Source organism: Lissotriton helveticus, chromosome 12, assembly GCF_964261635.1.
Source record: "Lissotriton helveticus chromosome 12, aLisHel1.1, whole genome shotgun sequence".
Classification (NCBI taxonomy): Eukaryota; Metazoa; Chordata; class Amphibia; order Caudata; family Salamandridae; genus Lissotriton; species Lissotriton helveticus.
Genome location: NC_136073.1, coordinates 131,159,446 through 131,176,972, shown reverse-complemented (window position 1 = coordinate 131,176,972; position 17,527 = coordinate 131,159,446). Strand labels below are relative to the sequence as shown.

At 42.1% G+C, this 17,527-nt stretch overlaps 7 non-coding genes across 7 annotated transcripts; all 7 read left to right on the top strand.

Annotated features, from left to right (window-relative positions):
• Positions 1 to 2,858: 2,858 nt before the first annotated feature.
• Positions 2,859 to 2,940, top strand: TRNAS-AGA (transfer RNA serine (anticodon AGA)). The gene has a single exon. It is a non-coding gene; the product is annotated as a tRNA-Ser (tRNA).
• Positions 2,941 to 7,130: 4,190 nt separating this feature from the next.
• Positions 7,131 to 7,212, top strand: TRNAS-AGA (transfer RNA serine (anticodon AGA)). Its single transcript has one exon. It is a non-coding gene; the product is annotated as a tRNA-Ser (tRNA).
• A 2,103-nt stretch (positions 7,213 to 9,315) lies between these two features.
• Positions 9,316 to 9,387, top strand: TRNAH-GUG (transfer RNA histidin (anticodon GUG)). The gene has a single exon. It is a non-coding gene; the product is annotated as a tRNA-His (tRNA).
• A 295-nt stretch (positions 9,388 to 9,682) lies between these two features.
• TRNAS-AGA (transfer RNA serine (anticodon AGA)) lies at positions 9,683 to 9,763 on the top strand. Its single transcript has one exon. It is a non-coding gene; the product is annotated as a tRNA-Ser (tRNA).
• A 1,286-nt stretch (positions 9,764 to 11,049) lies between these two features.
• TRNAH-GUG (transfer RNA histidin (anticodon GUG)) lies at positions 11,050 to 11,121 on the top strand. Its single transcript has one exon. It is a non-coding gene; the product is annotated as a tRNA-His (tRNA).
• A 295-nt stretch (positions 11,122 to 11,416) lies between these two features.
• On the top strand, positions 11,417 to 11,498 carry TRNAS-AGA (transfer RNA serine (anticodon AGA)). Its single transcript has one exon. It is a non-coding gene; the product is annotated as a tRNA-Ser (tRNA).
• Positions 11,499 to 14,844: 3,346 nt separating this feature from the next.
• Positions 14,845 to 14,926, top strand: TRNAS-AGA (transfer RNA serine (anticodon AGA)). Its single transcript has one exon. It is a non-coding gene; the product is annotated as a tRNA-Ser (tRNA).
• The last annotated feature ends 2,601 nt before the right edge of the window (positions 14,927 to 17,527 follow it).

Sequence of the window (17,527 nt, the reverse complement as noted above, 5' to 3'; positions counted from 1 at the left end):
TTCGTCTTGAATTTGTTTTAGCACATCTGGTATTACCGAAATGGATGGAACACCGTGCGTTTTTGTGTAGATGGAAGCAAAGACTGTACCCCAAGTGTCACAGTCCTCCACGTGTGGTGCGATTCCCATTGGAAGACAGATAGTCAGAATCCTGTGTTTTTCTAACGGGGTGGTGTCTGGAAACACCGCCTCTATTTGGGTGATTTTTTGTGCTAACCAGAATGGTATTTGTTCCCGTTTAGCTGGTACTTTACCTAGGCAGGATTGTATGTTCTGTGGTGTAATTTTATTTGTGTTCCCCTGGTGAGGGGCCAGCTGTGGAATTTTAATTGCTGGTTGAATTGTTGAAGTCCGCATCACATATTGGACTAATTGTCTATGTACTTTTATTAATTGTTTTAGCTGTGTTAAAAGCTCTGGTGCAGGCATTCTTTCGATGTCTGGATGTGGTGTGTATCCGGCTAGGACCGGCCACGTTGCTCCTGGTCTACCTAAGGGACCGAGCCTGGTGATGTGATTATTATGTTTTAGGGCGCCATTAAATAAGAGCAGGTGCTCTTGAAATTTAAGTGGTACTTCCACCTCCTCGAAAGGAGTGTACTCATTAGGAGGTTCCTCTGTTTTGTAATAGTGGAAGTACTTTGTTACAGCATTTGCTGCTGGAAAATGTATCCATGAATAGTATACCTCTGTCTGCCGATATTCGTTTGCCTCAATTACGAATATGACTGTGCCACCTCTAGGTGTCAGTCCATTTTCTATAAGTTTTAAGGTTATAGATCTCCTTTTGATGACCGGGATGAGTATTATATCCGGGTCTGTTTCTTGCATAGTATTATCAGCTGCTACTATTTCAGCTGCTAATCTAGCTGTCTCTCTTTCTTCATCACTGTCTACCATTTTACCGACAGGAAGGTTATTACTTTTGTTTGCAGATCAGGTTTCTTATGGAAACAAAGATTAGATGCACAATATTTTGGAACAGTGTATCCTTCAATGTTGACTAAACCAAGTACCATACATAGGAGTTTCCTCCTGCGAGGTTTGGCGGATATTACCTTTCACCCACTCCAGACGTCTTTGGAGTATTATGGGAAAAAAGGGGTCTGAGTGAAAAAGCACGACTGAGTTACTCTAAATGTCTTACGTTAGTTTTATCACCCTTCCAAACACGTTGGGCGCCATGTAGTGTAGTTCCTATTATCCCAATAGGCTCTGCGCATTGGAATAATACCTTCAATAGTATAGGCCTAGACCAGACGTTAACTAGGTCTACTACTGTTGTTATTAGACCTAAAGTTTGGGGTTTGCCAGCTAGCTCAGAGTTCACTAGAAATTTTCTCGAATAGGCAAGGAGGAGTTGAACCTCCCTGGATAGACAAGAAGGGATTTAGTTTCTGACAACCATAGAACATGACAACTTTGCTCTCCCCTAATCAAGAGTGTATCTCTAGAGTCGTGTGAAAACAAAAGACGACTTATTTTACTCAGTCAGTACGTGCATTCTTAGTCTCACCAGATTGTAGAGAAAAGGAAGAGACGGGCGTGTTCAATAAAAGATGTTATTTATTGATCAGTCTCTTCTCTCATACAAGAGAAATGGATCGATATTATTGCAATACTTATGGTTAAGTAAAGTGCATACATTAAAAGCAGAAGTATAAAATAATACTGTAAAAACATTGATATGGTTTCTAAGCCATATGAAGGTTTAAAATTAATAAAATGAATACATACACGTATACATTTGACTAATCGTACTCAACTGGTGTTTCTAACTACGCCTACCCCGTGTACCTGACCTAAGCCTAACACGTGGGCGGGGATAGAAAGTTACAGTTTAAGTTAAGTTTGTTTTGCCAAGTGACTGACTAAAGAATTCTCTGCAAGGGGTTATTCAGTTCTGTACCTGGAATCTAGGATGAATGAGGGATGGTATCTCTCGTCTCTGGTCTCGATATTCCAGGCTGCCTGCGAGGGCTACCCGGAAGCGCCGGAGCTGGATTTCTCGGCAGGAGAAAAGGCAGCTTCTCGTTCTCAGCGCGTCAGGAAGGCGGGGCTGCGCCAGCGGGGTCTGCTCTGCTCTGGGCTTCGGCAAGTCTGGCTGCTCCGATCTCGTCACCACCGCGTGTGTTTGCATAGCGCAATATCGGTAATATTTATACCTTTAAGGTGCCGAGATTGACGTAAGGATGGACATAGATACGTCAATAAGGATGTCATACGACCTGGTCGTTAGCACATTCTTTTGCTGAAGTTCTCGGTGAAATCAAAACAATGGCCGCAGGGTTTTTCCCAGGTCTGTCATAGGTTTGATTTGTTTTGAGAACTCCGTATGCCTTATCAGGGGCTGGAGGAATATCGCTTGTCTAATTAGATGGCAAGCGTTATGACCTAATCAGATAACACGTTCCTGTGCCGTAGTGTGGCTTAATCAGATAACGGTTCCTGCATCATGGGGGTTTTCTGCCTCATGGGATGGCTGCTAGTTAACTTGTTAACCAGAATAGGGTCAGGAATAGGGGGATCGATACAGAACCTATAGGAATACATCACAACGGCGTTTTGGTTGGCAATGTCACGGCAGTTGGGTTTTTCTTTTACAGAATTACCAAATGTATCAGTTGTTTTTGTAAAATGTCTATTAAAAACAGATCCTTTAAAATATTTAAACGATCTAACGACAAATTATTTAAACACACATGATTATAAGATGTAGCCTTATTTTTGTTTTTAGGAGAGAACGTGCCTGCTGAAAAAAACATTATTTTTAAAAAGTGCATTGCAGAATATTAGGAATTTGCTGTGGGACACCTTGAAAACTTTCATACAGATTATTTGCACAAAACTTACAGTCAGTTGTTGTGTCCGAGTGGTTAAGGACATGGACTAGAAATTCATTGGGGTCCCCCCGCGCAGGTTCGAATCCTGCCAACAACGAGAAACTTTTTAACATCGGCTACAATTTCGGAAGTTAACCTTTAGAATTTCTTCCATGTCAGTTTTATAAATAGGTGGCTTATTTTGGTGTCACTATTGCCCTTTCACATATTTATTATCGCTACCCCTTTCATATCTTTGCTATAACTCTCATCCTACATTAGCGCTGGTGCAAACACTTCTAATTATTATACCCTGGCTCTCTCAGTCATACCATTCATGCACTTGAAACTTACTTTACCAGTAAAAGAAGCAAATAGAAAAATAAAACAAAAGTGCTTGCTGGATTAGGCAAACACACTTCATAAAACTGCATTTTCTTTTCTATTCTCCCCGTGTTACAAGCTTAACTGCTCCCTGTGTAATTTCTCTTAGCCTGCTGTCCCAGGAAGAGAATTTTATCTACAGGCTCTTTCCGTGTTTTTTTCCTAGTCTTTCTTTCCCTTTTCTTAGATTTGTAACTGTTCCTTTACGTGCTCTATTTAGGCGCCATTAATCTCATTTGAGCTCCTTGAACCTGCTGCTGTTTTCTCCACACCTCATACTGCCTTTTCCCTCTTTCTCTTTTTCTCTGAGGTTGGTGGCTACTTTCCAAAGCTTCTGATGCCCCAATGTTCCTTCATCTTGTTGTCAGACGTGAATTGGAAAAGCAACCAAATTAACAAGCCTTTACCACTCATACATGGCAGAGGTTTATACTTTAATTCAATGACCTAAGAAAAGCGTGTTGTGGGGCCCCTACGAGCCATGGTGCTTGCTTCATCATAATTAGGCACGCAGTCATTAGCCACAGCTCTGATCATGAGTCACTGAGGTCAGTTTCAATAATTCCTCAAAAACCTAACCATGCAGTCCCCCCTAACTGTGTAGTTATCTTGCTTTACTGCTGTTTGTGTGATTAGCTGGGAGGAGCTCACGGCAGCATCCTCCCTATAAAAGTGTAGATGGACCGCTCCTTAACTCTTTCTTGCTTCACATACAGATGGCTTGAGGAGGTACAGGGGAGATGCAGGTCTACTAGACAGAATAGAAGATCTGCGCCAGGTGTGTTTCTCTGCATTGGTGTCCCATCACAGGCCCACAAGTGTATGTGTGATCTTTGACTCCTGGCAGTTCACAAGCAGGCGGCCAGGAAACGGTTTCAGCCTATCAACCACTGAGGAGACAAAGCCTTTGTATAAGGAATGAGGAAGCAATGAACACATTCAGCCTATCACAGGAGTTCCCTGAGTGTTCCGAATTATAAATTCTCCATGTCACTGTATGTTATTGAGCCCAAGTAGCTTGCTGTGATCGTATAGTGGTTAGTACTCTGCGTTGTGGCCGCAGCAACCTCGGCTCGAATCCGAGTAACGGCATTGTGGTTGGCAATGTCACGGCAGTTGGGTTTTTCTTGTATAGAATTACCAAATGTACCAGTTGTTTTTGTAAAATGTCTATTAAAAACAGATCCTTTAAAATATTTAAACGATCTAACGACAAATTATTTAAACACACATGATTATAAGATGTAGCTATATTGTACCTACTGACATAAATTATCGTTCTTGAACCTATTTGCGGTGGGGGGAATGGAGCTCTCCCCAATGCCATTCAGAATGCAGTTGCAGTTGAGTGACCTGTGTTGTGGCTGTCTAGAGGGAATGCACAAATGTAGCTGTCTCGCAGCCCAATCCAGACGTCAATTGGAGACAGGGTTTCAGGCAAATAGAGCAGTAAGTGCAGAGAAATGCTCACTCTCTAAAAATGGCATTTATAAAATAGTAAAGTTAAATCCAACCTCACCAGTAAATAGGATTTATCAATAAATAAATAAAGCGGCTCCTCTCTGATATGGAATTACCCCCCAAAAAGTATAAGGGAATACCCAAAGACAGCTTTCAGAGTTCGTTGAGACCCACCAACTTCTCGACGAAACGCAGTTTGGCTTCAGGAAAGGGCATGGGACAGAGACCGCCCTGATTAAGGCCTCTGACGAGATCAGGGCAATCATGGATCAGGGGGGGGCGGCTGTCCTCATCCTTTTGGATTTGTCAGCGGCCTTTGACACGGTCGACCATGCCACCTTAGTCGACCGTGTCACAGCTCTGGGCATAAACGGTCCGGCCAAGGATCTCATTTCATCTTTCCTGGCAGACCGTACCCAGACTGTAAGGCTGGGAGATTTCTATTCACCCATCTCTGCACTTCCTTGTGGAGTCCCACAAGGTTCCTCGCTAAGTCCCATGTTATTTAACATCTATGTAGCGGACTTAGCGAGGGTAATAAAGGAATATGGAATACGGTTAACATCTTATGCAGATGATACCCAGCTGGTCCTGGGCATTCACAAGGACGGCTGCACAGTGGCAGCCAACTTTCAGAAAGCTATGCTTGAGGTCAGTACCTGGATGGCCTCTAACTGTCTTAGACTCAACTCGGGCAAGACCGAGGTTATGACCTTTGGAAAACTCTCTCCAGAATGGTCGACTAACTGGTGGCCGGAAAAGCTCGGCCACCCACCTGTCCCAGTGGAAAAAGCCAGAAACCTGGGAGTCATTTTTGACAGCAAGATGGTCTTCGACCTGCATACAAACAAGGTTGTGTCGTCTTCATTCTTTATCCTGAAAAAGATAAAGAAGCTGCTGCCTTATCTCCCTCCCTCAGCTGGGAAGACTTTGGTTTCTACCTTAGTCTTCTCCAAAATGGATTACGGAAACGCTCTCCTTCTCCACACCCAGAAGCGAGTCATAACAAAGCTGCAATCCATTCAGAATGCGGCAGCCAGGATTCTCCTGAGCATTCCTCGCCGCAATTCTACCACTCTTGGCATTCGTCAACTCCACTGGCTGAGAGTTGAGAGCCGCATCAAATTCAAGGCACTCTGTATTGCATATAAGGCAGTACACAACATAGGACCCAGGTTCCTGACGGAAGCCTTTCAGCCATATATTCCTAGACGGCAATTAAGATCGGCCAATACCAACCTTCTCACTGTGCCACGTACAAGAACCGCCACCTGGGGAGATAGACGTTTCTTGGTGGCCACCCCAAAGCTCTGGAATCTTTTGCCACAGTCCATCAAATCTGCCCCTAACCTGATGAGCTTCCGCAGGCTCCTAAAAACGTGGTTATTTAACCAGTAATAGGATCACTGACCCCAGTAGCTCCACAGCGCCGAGACACCCCAGGGTATTTGTTGCGCTATAAAAATTACGAAAATAAAATAAATAAATAAATAACCTATGAGAGGGGTAGACCTCACTGTAGTGAAAAATGTAATAGACTGTTTGGTACTACCAGGACATGCAAACTACCACAGTACATGTCTTACCTTTTACTTACATAGCATGATGCCCCTAGGACTACCTAGGGCCTACCTTAGGGGTTAATTATATGTAATAAAATTGGAGTTTAAGGCTTGGCAAGTAGTTTTAAATGGCAAGTCGAAGTGGCAGTACACTGCAGCACAGGCACTGCAGTAGCAGGCTTGAGACAGGTTTGAAATGCTACTTCTTTGGGCGGCACAATCAGTCCCTGGGTATATGGTATACCACTTTACAAGGGGCTTTCAAGTCAATTAAATCTGTCAGTCAGGTATACTCCAATTACACACATGATTAGGGAAGAAGCACGTGCACTTCAGCACTGATTAGTAGCGATGAAGTGATCAGAGTCCTAAGGCCAACAAAAAGATACAGCAAAATGAGTAGGTGAAAAGCAATAAGGTAGGGTTGAGGCCACCTTAAGAATGCAAGGTCTAACAAAAACAAACTAAGGATAACATGAGTAAAACATCAGGTTTCTCTACGGCATTTGGTGAGACAAGTGTGCCTTCTTTTATGTTCCATAAATGCAATCTTTCCCTGACCCCTTTATTATATAGCTCTTCAAGTAAAAAAGATAAAGCACTTACAAAGGAGCCTCAAATACTCAAAGATGGTAGACTTCTGTAATATGGGCCATAGACTAAAAGCAGCACGAAAACAGAGTGCAATAGGGTCCCAAAAACCTGAGTGCCACATGAGAGTATGCATGAAAGCCTATCCTTTTCCAAACTAGAGATATACTCATGCAATTTTTGTTTTTAGGAGAGAATGTGCCTGCTGAAAAAACATTATTTTTAAAAAGTGCATTGCAGAATGTAAGGAATTTGCTGTGGGACACCTTGAAAACTTTCATACAGATTATTTGCACAAAACTTACAGTCAGTTGTTGTGGCCAAGTGGTTAAGGCGATGGACTAGAAATCCATTGGGGTCTCCCCGCGCAGGTTCGAAGCCTGCCAACAACAAGAACATTTTTAACATCGGCTACAATTTCAGAAGTTAACATTTAGAATTTCTTCCATGTCAGTTTTATAAATAGGTGGCTTATTTTGGTGTCACTATTGCCCTTTCACATATTTATTATCGCTACCCCTTTCATATCTTTGCTATAACTCTCGTCCTACATTAGCGCTGGTGCAAACACTTCAAATTATTATACCCTGGCTCTCTCAGTCATACCATTCATGCACTTGAAACTTACTTTACCAATAAAAGAAGCAAATAGAAAAATAAAACAAAAGTGCTTGCTGGATTAGGCAAACACACTTCATAAAACTGCATTTTCTTTCCTATTCTCCCCGTGTTACAAGCTTAACTGCTCCCTGTGTAATTTCTCTTAGCCTGCTGTCCCAGGAAGAGAAATTTATCTACAGGCTCTTTCTGTTTTTTTTTTCCTAGTCTTTCTTTCCCTTTTCTTAGATTTGTAACTGTTCCTTTATGTGCTCTATTTAGGCGCCATTAATCTCATTTGAGCTCCTTGTACCGGCTGCTGTTTTCTCCACACCTCATACTGCCTTTTCCCTCTTTCACTCTTTCTCTGAGGTTGGTGGCTACTTTCCAAAGCTTCTGATGCCCCAATGTTCCTTCATCTTGTTGTCAGACATGAATTGGAAAAGCAACCAAATTAACAAGCCTTTACCACTCATACATGGCAGAGGTTTATACTTTAATTCAATGAGCTAAGAAAAGCGTGTTGTGGGGCCCCTACGAGCCATGGTGCTTGCTTCATCATAATTAGGCACGCAGTCATTAGCCACAGCTCTGATCATGGGTCACTGAGGTCAGTTTCAATAATTCCTCAAAAACCTAACCATGCAGTCCCCCCTAACTGTGTAGTTATCTTGCTTTACTGCTGTTTGTGTGATTAGCTGGGAGGAGCTCACGGCAGCATCCTCCCTATAAAAGTGTAGATGGACCGCTCCTTAACTTTTTCTTGCTTCACATACAGATGGCTTGAGGAGGTACAGGGGAGATGCAGGTCTAATAGACAGAATAGAAGATATGCGCCAGGTTTGTTTCTCTGCATTGGTGTCCCATTACAGGCCCACAAGTGTATGCCTTAAATTGAACTCGGATACGTCCGAGGTGGTCATCTTTGGAAACTTAACCCCAGATTGGTCCTCCCGCTGGTGGCCACAGTCCATGGGTTCACCTCCCACTCCCGTCAGCAAAGTGAGGAACCTAGGTGTCATGTTTGATGACCGTCTCACTTTCTCCCCCACGCAAATCAGATTGCCTCCTCCGCGTTCTACAAACTACGAATCATTAAAAAAATCCTCCCTTTCCTTCCTGCTTCAGCTGGTAAAACCCTGATCACGTCCTTGGTCTTATCCACCCTGGACTACTGCAATGCTCTATTCTTGAACTCCCAAGAGAGAGTCCTCAATAAGCTGCAAACCATTCAAAATGCTGCTGCCAGACTGCTGGGTGATATCCCCAAATTTCAATCAGTCTCAGGCACCATCAGAGAATTGCACTGGCTTTCCATCAGGAACAGAACTAAGTTTAAGGCTCTGTGCATTGTCTATAAGGCGTTGCACAACCAGGGACCAGCCTTTCTCACTCAACAACTTGTTCCCTACCGGCCCACCAGGTCCCTGCGGTCCTCTGATCGCCTCCAGCTGGAAGTACCCCGTACCAAACTGGTCTCATGGGGTGACAGAAGATTCCTCGTTTCAGCACCCAAGCTCTGGAACTCTTTGTCACTACTCATAAAGAACAGCCCCTCCCTATGGTCCTTTCGAAAGCAACTCAAAACGTGGTTATTTGACCAATAATTACATCCTCCTGTAGGGCTGAATTTAGCAGATACTAGCGCCGAGATGCCCATGGGCCTTCGTAGCGCTTTATAAATGTTTAAATAAATAAATATGTGTGATCTTTGACTTCTGGCAGTTCACAAGCAGGCGGCCAGGAAACGGTTTCAGCCCTACAACCACTGAGGAGACAAAGCCTTTGTATAAGGAATGAGGAAGCAATGAACACATTCAACCTATCACAGGAGTTCCCTGAGTGTTCCGAATTATAAATTCTCGATGTCACTGTATGCTATTGAGCCCAAGTAGCTCGCCGTGATCGTATAGTGGTTAGTACTCTGCGTTGTGGCCGCAGCAACCTCGGTTCGAATCCGAGTCACGACATTGTGGTTGGCAATGTCACAGCAGTTGGGTTTTTCTTTTACAGAATTACCAAATGTACCAGTTGTTTTTGTAAAATGTCTATTAAAAACAGATCCTTTAAAATATTTAAACGATCTAACGACAAATTATTTAAACACACATGATTATAAGATGTAGCCTTATTTTTGTTTTTAGGAGAGAATGTGCCTGCTGAAAAAAACATTATTTTTAAAAAGTGCATTGCAGAATTTCAGGAATTTGCTGTGGGACACCTTGAAAACTTTCATACAGATTATTTGCACAAAACTTACAGTCAGTTGTTGTGGCCGAGTGGTTAAGGCGATGGACTAGAAATCCATTGGGGTCTCCCGCGCAGGTTTGAATACTGCCAACAACTAGAAACTTTTTAACATCGGCTACAATTTCAGAAGTTAACCTTTAGAAATTCTTCCATGTCAGTTTTATAAATAGGTGGCTTATTTTGGTGTCACTATTGCCCTTTCACATATTTATTATCGCTACCCCTTTCATATCTTTGCTATAACTCTCGTCCTACATTAGCGCTGGTGCAAACACTTCAAATTATTATACCCTGGCTCTCTCAGTCATACCATTCATGCACTTGAAACTTACTTTACCAATAAAAGAAGCAAATAGAAAAATAAAACAAAAGTGCTTGCTGGATTAGGCAAACACACTTCATAAAACTGCATTTTCTTTTCTATTCTCCCCGTGTTACAAGCTTAACTGCTCCCTGTGTAATTTCTCTTAGCCTGCTGTCCCAGAAAGAGAATTTTATCTACAGGCTCTTTCCGTGTATTTTTCCCAGTCTTTCTTTCCCTTTTCTTAGATTTGTAACTGTTCCTTTTTGTGCTCTATTTAGGCGCCATTAATCTCATTTGAGATCCTTGTACCTGCTGCTGTTTTCTCCACTCCTCATACTGCCTTTTCCCTCTTTCTCTCTTTCTCTGAGGTTGGTGGCTACTTTCCAAAGCTTCTGATGCTCCAATGTTCCTTCATCTTGTTGTCAGACGTGAATTGGAAAAGCAACCAATTTAACAAACCTTTACCACTCATACATGGCAGAGGTTTATACTTTAATTCAATGAGCTAAGAAAAGCGTGTTGTTGGGCCCCTACGAGCCCTGGTGCTTGCTTCATCATAATTAGGCACGCAGTCATTATCCACAGCTCTGATCATGGGTCACAGAGGTCAGTTTCAATAATTCCTCAAAAACCTATCCATGCAGTCCCCCCTAACTGTGTAGTTATCTTGCTTTACTGCTGTTTGTGTGATTAGCTGGGAGGAGCTCACGGCAGCATCCTCCCTATAAAAGTGTAGATGGACCGCTCCTTAACTTTTTCTTGCTTCACATACAGATGGCTTGAGGATGTACAGGGGAGATGCAGGTCTAATAGACAGAATAGAAGATCTGCGCCAGGTGTGTTTCTCTGCATTGGTGTCCCATCACAGGCCCACAAGTGTATGTGTGATCTTTGACTTCTGGCAGTTCACAAGCAGGCGGCCAGGAAACGGTTTCAGCCTATCAACCACTGAGGAGACAAACCCTTTGTATAAGGAATGAGGAAGCAATGAACACATTCAGCCTATCACAGGAGTTCCCTGAGTGTTTCGAATTATAAATTCTCCATGTCACTGTATGTTATTGAGCCCAAGTAGCTCGCCGTGATCGTATAGTGGTTAGTACTCTGCGTTGTGGCCGCAGCAACCTCGGTTCGAATCCGAGTCACGGCATTGTGGTTGGCAATGTCACGGCAGTTGGGTTTTTCTTTTACAGAATTACCAAATGTACCAGTTGTTTTTGTAAAATGTCTATTAAAAACAGATCCTTTAAAATATTTAAACGATCTAACGACAAATTATTTAAACACACATGATTATAAGATGTAGCTTTATTTTTGTTTTTAGGAGAGAATGTGCCTGCTGAAAAAAACATTATTTTTAAAAAGTGCATTGCAGGATATCAGGAATTTTCTGTGGAACACCTTGAAAACTTTCATACAGATTATTTGCACAAAACTTACAGTCAGTTGTTGTGGCCGAGTGGTTAAGGTGATAGACTAGAAATCCATTGGGGTCCCCCCGCGCAGGTTTGAATCCTGCCAACAACGAGAAACTTTTTAACATCGGCTACAATTTCAGAAGTTAACCTTTATAATTTCTTCAATGTCAGTTTTATAAATAGGTGGCTTATTTTGGTGTCACTATTGCCCTTTCACATATTTATTATCGCTACCCCTTCCATATCTTTGCTATAACTCTCGTCCTACATTAGCGCTGGTGCAAACACTTCAAATTATTATACCCTGGCTCTCTCAGTCATACCATTCATGCATTTGAAACTTACTTTACCAATAAAAGAAGCAAATAGAAAAATAAAACAAAAGTGCTTGCTGGATTAGGCAAACACACTTCATAAAACCACATTTTCTTTTCTATTCTCCCCGTGTTACAAGCTTAACTGCTCCCTGTGTAATTTCTCTTAGCCTGCTGTCCCAGGAAGAGAATTTTATCAACAGGCTCTTTCCGTGTTTTTTTCCTAGTCTTTCTTTCCCTTTTCTTAGATTTGTAACTGTTCCTTTATGTGCTCTATTTAGGCGCCATTAATCTCATTTGAGCTCCTTGTACCTGCTGCTGTTATCTCCACACCTCATACTGCCTTTTCCCTCTTTCTCTCTTTCTCTGAGGTTGGTGGCTACTTTCCAAAGCTTCTGATGCCCCAATGTTCCTTCATCTTGTTGTCAGACGTGAATTGGAAAAGCAACCAAATTAACAAGCCTTTACCACTCATACATGGCAGAGGTTTATACTTTAATTCAATGAGCTAAGAAAAGCGTGTTGTGGGGCCCCTACGAGCCATGGTCCTTGCTTCATCATAATTGGGCGCGCAGTCATTAGCCACAGCTCTGATCATGGGTCATTGAGGTCAGTTTCAATAATTCCTCAAAAACCTAACCATGCAGTCCCCCCTAACTGTGTAGTTATCTTGCTTTACTGCTGTTTGTGTGATTAGCTGGGAGGAGCTCACGGCAGCATCCTCCCTATAAAAGTGTAGATGGACCGCTCCTTAACTTTTTCTTGCTTCACATACAGATGGCTTGAGGAGGTACAGGGGAGATGCAGGTCTAATAGACAGAATAGAAGATCTGCGCCAGGTGTGTTTCTCTGCATTGGTGTCCCATCACAGGCCCACAAGTGTATGTGTGATGTTTGACTTCTGGCAGTTCACAAGCAGGCGGCCAGGAAACGGTTTCAGCCTATCAACCACTGAGGAGACAAATCCTTTGTATAAGGAATGAGGAAGCAATGAACACATTCAGCCTATCACTGGAGTTCCCTGAGTGTTTCGAATTATAAATTCTCCATGTCTGTGTATGTTATTGAGCCCAAGTAGCTCGCCGTGATCGTATTGTGGTTAGTACTCTGCGTTGTGGCTGCAGCAACCTCGGTTTGAATCCGAGTCACGGCATTGTGGTTGGCAATATCACGGCATTTGGGTTTTTCTTTTACAGAATTACCAAATGTACCACGTGTTTTTGTAAAATGTCTATTAAAAACAGATCCTTTAAAATATTTAAACGATCTACTGACAAATTATTTAAACACACATGATTATAAGATGTAGCCTTATTTTTGTTTTTAGGAGAGAATGTGCCTGCTGAAAAAAACATTATTTTTAAAAAGTGCATTGCAGGATATCAAGATTATTTGCACAAAACTTAGAGTCAGTTGTTGTGGCCGAGTGGTTAAGGCGATGGACTAGAAATCCATTGGGGTCCCCACGCACAGATTTGAATCCTGCCAAAAACGAGAAACTTTTTAACATCGGCTACAATTTCAGAAGTTAACCTTTAGAATTTCTTCCATTTCAGTTTTATAAATAGGTGGCTTATTTTGGTGTCACTATTTCCCTTTCACATATTTATTATCGCTACCCCTTTCATATCTTTGCTATAACTCTCGTCCTACATTAGCGCTGGTGCAAACACTTCAAATTATTATACCCTGGCTCTCTCAGTCATACCATTCATGCACTTGAAACTTACTTTACCAATAAAAGAAGCAAATAGAAAAATAAAACAAAAGTGCTTGCTGGATTAGGCAAACACACTTCATAAAACTGCATTTTCTTTTCTATTCTCCCCGTGTTACAAGCTTAACTGCTCCCTGTGTAATTTCTCTTAGCCTGCTGTCCCAGGAAGAGAATTTTATCTACAGGCTCTTTCCGTGTTTTTTTCCTAGTCTTTCTTTCCCTTTTCTTAGATTTGTAACTGTTCCTTTATGTGCTCTATTTAGGCGCCATTAATCTCATTTGAGCTCCTTGTACCTGCTGCTGTTTTCTCCACACCTCACACTGCCTTTTCCCTCTTTCTCTCTTTCTCTGAGGTTGGTGGCTACTTTCCAAAGCTTCTGATGCCCCAATGTTCCTTCATCTTGTTGTCAGACGTGAATTGGAAAAGCAACCAAATTAACAAGCCTTTACCACTCATACATGGCAGAGGTTTATACTTTAATTGAGCTAAGAAAAGCATGTTGTGGGGCCCCTACGAGCCATGGTGCTTGCTTCATCATAATTGGGCGCGCAGTCATTAGCCACAGCTCTGATCATGGGTCACTGAGGTCAGTTTCAATAATTCCTCAAAAACCTAACCATGCAGTCCCCCCTAACTGTGTAGTTATCTTGCTTTACTGCTGTTTGTGTGATTAGCTGGGAGGAGCTCACGGCAGCATCCTCCCTATAAAAGTGTAGATGGACCGCTCCTTAACTTTTTCTTGCTTCACATACAGATGGCTTGAGGAGGTACAGGGGAGATGCAGGTCTAATAGACAGAATAGAAGATCTGCGCCAGGTGTGTTTCTCTGCATTGGTGTCCCATCACAGGCCCACAAGTGTATGTGTGATCTTTGACTTCTGCCAGTTCACAAGCAGGCGGCCAGGAAACGGTTTCAGCCTATCAACCACTGAGGAGACAAAGCCTTTGTATAAGGAATGAGGAAGCAATGAACACATTCAGCCTATCACTGGAGTTCCCTGAGTGTTTCGAATTATAAATTCTCCATGTCACTGTATGTTATTGAGCCCAAGTAGCTCGCCGTGATCGTATAGTGGTTAGTACTCTGCGTTGTGGCTGCAGCAACCTTGGTAAGAATCCGAGTTACGGCATTGTGGATGGCAATGTCACGGCAGTTGGGTTTTTCTTTTACAGAATTACCAAATGTACCAGTTGTTTTTGTAAAATGTCTATTAAAAACAGATCCTTTAAAATATTTAAATGATCTAACGACAAATTATTTAAACACACATGATTATAAGATGTAGCCTTATTTTTGTTTTTAGGAGAGAATGTGCCTGCTGAAAAAAACATTTTTTTAAAAGTGCATTGCAGGATATCAGGAATTTGCTGTGGCACACCTTGAAAACTTTCATACAGATTATTTGCACAAAACTTACAGTCAGTTGTTGTGGCCGAGTGGTTAAGGCGATGGACTAGAAATCCATTGGGGTCCCCCCGCGCAGGTTCGAATCCTGCCAACAACGAGAAACTTTTTAGCATCGGCTACAATTTCAGAAGTTAACCTTTAGAATTTCTTCCATGTCAGTTTTATAAATAGGTGGCTTATTTTGGTGTCACTATTGCCCTTTCACATATTTATTATCGCTACCCCTTTCATATCTTTGCTATAACTCTCGTCCTACATTAGCGCTGGTGCAAACACTTCAAATTATTATACCCTGGCTCTCTCAGTCATACCATTCATGGACTTGAAACTTACTTTACCAATAAAAGAAGCAAATACAAAAATAAAACAAAAGTGCTTGCTGGATTAGGCAAACACACTTCATAAAACTGCATTTTCTTTTCTATTCTCCCCGTGTTACAAGCTTAACTGCTCCCTGTGTAATTTCTCTTAGCCTGCTGTCCCAGGAAGAGAATTTTATCTACAGGCTCTTTCCGTGTTTTTTTCCTAGTCTTTCTTTCCCTTTTCTTAGATTTGTAACTGTTCTTTTATGTGCTCTATTTAGGCGCCATTAATCTCATTTGAGCTCCTTGTACCTGCTGCTGTTTTCTCCACACCTCATACTGCCTTTTCCCTCTTTCTCTCTTTCTCTGAGGTTGGTGGCTACTTTCCAAAGCTTCTGATGCCCCAATGTTCCTTCATCTTGTTGTCAGACGTGAATTGGAAAAGCAACCAAATTAACAAGCCTTTACCACTCATACATGGCAGAGGTTTATACTTTAATTGAGCTAAGAAAAGCGTGTTGTGGGGCCCCTACGAGCCATGGTGCTTGCTTCATCATAATTAGGCACGCAGTCATTAGCCACAGCTCTGATCTTGGGTCACTGAGGTCAGTTTCAATAATTCTTCAAAAACCTAACCATGCAGTCCCCCCTAACTGTGTAGTTATCTTGATTTACTGCTGTTTGTGTGATTAGCTGGGAGGAGCTCACGGCAGCATCTTCCCTATAAAAGTGTAGATGGACCGCTCCTTAACTCTTTCTTGCTTCACATACAGATGGCTTGAGGAGGTACGGGGGAGATGCAGGTCTACTAGACAGAATAGAAGATCTGAGCCAGGTGCGTTTCTCTGCATTGGTGTCCCATCACAGGCCCACAAGTGTATGTGTGATCTTTGACTCCTGCCAGTTCACAAGCAGGCGGCCAGGAAACAGTTTCAGCCTATCAACCACTGAGGAGACAAAGCCTTTGTATAAGGAATGAGGAAGCAATGAACACATTCAGCCTATCACAGGAGTTCCCTGAGTGTTCCGAATTATAAATTCTCCATGTCACTGTATGTTATTGAGCCCAAGTAGCTCGCCGTGATCGTATAGTGGTTAGTACTCTGCGTTGTGGCCGCAGCAACCTTGGTTCGAAGATGAGTTACGGCATTGTGGTTGGCAATGTCACAGCAATTGGGTTTTTCTTTTACAGAATTACCAAATGTACCAGTTGTTTTTGTAAAATGTCTATTAAAAACAGATCCTTTAAAATATTTAAACGATCTAACGACAAATTATTTAAACACACATTATTATAAGATGTAGCTATATTGTACCTACTGACATAAATTATCGTTCTTAAACCTATTTGTGGTGGGGGGAATGGAGCTCTCCCCCATGCCAATCAAAATGCAGTTGCAGTTGAGTGACCTGTGTTGTGGCTGTCTAGAGGGAATGCACAAATGTAGCTGTCTCGCAGCCCAATCCAGACGTCAATTGGAGACAGGTTTTCAGGCAAATAGAGCAGTAAGTGCAGAGAAATGCTCACTTTCTAAAAATGGCATTTATAAAATAGTAAAGTTAAATCCAACCTCACCAGTAAATAGGATTTATCAATAAATAAATAAAGCTTCGCCTCTCTGATATGGAATTACCCCCCAAAAAGTATAAGGGAATACCCAATGCTAACCTATGAGAGGGGCAGACCTCACAGTAGTGAAAAATGTAATAGACTGTTTGGTACTACCAGGACATGCAAACTACCACAGTACATGTCTTACCTTTTACTTACATAGAATGATGCCCCTAGGACTACCTAGGGCCTACCTTTTGGTTAATTATATGTAATAAAATTGGAGTTTAAGATGGCAAGTAGTTTTAAATGGCAAGTCGAAGTGGCATTACACTGCAGCACAGGCACTGCAGTAGCAGGCTTGAGACCGGTTTGAAATGCTACTTTTTTGGGCGGCACAATCAGTTTCTGGGTATATGGTATATCTCTTTACAAGGGGCTTTAAAGTAAATTAAATCTGTCAGTCAGGTATACTACAATTACACACATGATTAGGGAAGAAGCACGTGCACTTCAGCACAATGATTAGAAGCGATAAATTGATTAGAGTCCTAAGGCCAACAAAAAGATACAGCCAAATGCGTAGGTGAAAAGCAATAAGGTAGGGTTGAGACCACCTTAAGAATGCAAGGTCTAACAAAAACGAACTAAGGATAACATGAGTAAAACATCAGGTTTCTCTACGGCATTTGGTTAGACAAGTGTGCCTTCTTTTATCTTCCATAAATGCAATCTTTCCCGGACCCCTTTATTATATAGCTCTTCAAGTAAAAAAGATAAAGCACTTACAAAGGAGCCTCAAATACTCAAAGATGGTAGACTTCTGTTATATGGGCCATAGACT